The sequence below is a fragment of the Echinops telfairi genome, unplaced genomic scaffold (genome assembly GCF_000313985.2).
Source record: "Echinops telfairi isolate 266 unplaced genomic scaffold, ASM31398v2 ScPeMD7_7469;HRSCAF=8507_0, whole genome shotgun sequence".
Classification (NCBI taxonomy): Eukaryota; Metazoa; Chordata; class Mammalia; order Afrosoricida; family Tenrecidae; genus Echinops; species Echinops telfairi.
In genome coordinates, this window is record NW_022111372.1 from 95,897,206 (window position 1) to 95,898,995 (window position 1,790).

The 1,790-nt window shown below is 38.8% G+C and overlaps 1 long non-coding RNA gene across 3 annotated transcripts in view; it reads right to left on the bottom strand.

Annotated features, from left to right (window-relative positions):
- LOC123521036 overlaps window positions 1-1,790 on the bottom strand; it is a 125,646-nt gene that overhangs the window by 76,065 nt on the left and 47,791 nt on the right. The gene's annotated exons all lie outside the window — the stretch shown is intronic.

Genomic DNA, 1,790 nt, shown 5'->3' on the forward strand with positions numbered 1-1,790 from the left:
CAAACAATCAAAGATCATGAAGATAATGCAGCTCCAGGCAACAAAAGATAGAGCTATTTGAGGGATGAGTTTGTGTTTGGAACAACAATCAGAAGAAATAAAAGGGCAGGGAGCAAGGTGAGCTGATGTATATGTGAAGCACAAACATATACTAAGCCTTAGGACTCTGTATCCTAACTATAAGCTGGTTGGCAATCAAGCTCACATAGGAGGATAAGTCAAAAAGTATTGCAACTATAAGGATTCCAGTTCATACATGCAGTTTTATTCCAAACAAAACATGTTTAAAGATATCTCTGCAATCAGGTGACTGCAAACAAGTTCTTTCACTAAAGGCTCTCTCTTAGTCTCCTTAGCAAATCATTAAACCAAAAAATTTTCTCTGCCACTGAGGAGGGAGAATTTTGAGATCAGGGCTAATATCAAATTTTAAACAAAACTCAAATGGACGTCTTCCCAAATCATTAAAGCTTTGCAACAAGTCTACTGGAATACTGTCCCATGTAAAATAACTGTTTTTAGATGGAGCAAGTGTTGCCAAGAACAAGGGCTTGGGATTACCTGTCACTGTTTCCAGCCAAAGACAGACACTATGTTCATCTGTGTGAAACTTAGTTTATCCTGCAAGTGCAAGACAGAAACAGTGGAATTTGCTACCCCCAAACTGCTTTAAAAAATCAAGGTGAAATCAAGCAAGTTATATCCTGCAAACTATGTAACAAAAAGGTTATATAATGATGGCAGGAAACAATAACCAAACTCATTGCCATTAAGTCTATTTCAATTTATAGCAGCCCTATAGGACACGGTAGAACTGCACCTGTGGGTTTCTAAGACTGTAACTCTACAGGAGAAGAAAACCTTGATTTTCTCCCACGAAGCAGCTAGTGGTTTCAAACTGCGGACCTTGAGGTTAGCAGCCCAATTCACCCACTAAGCCACCAGGGGGCCACACTATGTGACAAAAAGCACATTTTGCAAAGATCACAGGAAACAATGATCTATACCTACATTTTCCCAAGGATTACCAAACCACCACTCTCTGAAGCATCACAAACCATTGCTTATTTAAATGGGGTGTGGCTCATACCTCCTTACCTCTCCTAACAGCCTTGATTCAGACCTTCTTAAGAGTTAGAGCATCCCTATTGATTAAGCTTAAAAGGTATTTTTACTGCCAGGGAGGGAGTTGTTGATTTCCAACAAACTAAATCTTAGATTATGTTATATATCCAGTATCTTGATTAATAGCAATTCAACTCTTTCACCTCTTCTATCCCAAGCACTTAAAGACAGCTGGGAAGATCTCAAAAGTTAAGTGAAAGGCAGAACGGTCAGCCCAGAAGTTTATGGCAAGTGTTCTGGACCCTAAAGTAGTAATCTTTCTCTTGGGGCACAGCATGATAATGATAAGATAAAGATAATAAGCATAGGGGCTTATTAGAAAAAAAAGTTCAAGAAAATGGAAAACTGCATTTTGAGGAAATGGCCAGGATAGTTACACTATGGACTCCCACCACCACCACCACCACCCCGCCCCCCAATTAAGGAAATAAAGGTTATTCTATAAGAATCTCCTTAGGAAACCTTACCTCATCTACCCTACTGTCTTATCTTGCTTCTTGACTTTTTTTGTTCCCTAAACTCAAAAAAACATTTAAAAAGAACACAATTTGAATTCCGTGAGGATGCTAAACTGCCGTTTGACATAGTTTAAATTACGAGCACAGTATTCTTCAGGAAAGGGCTAAATGGAAGGAAACCACTTTCAGAAGTATATAGACCCATAG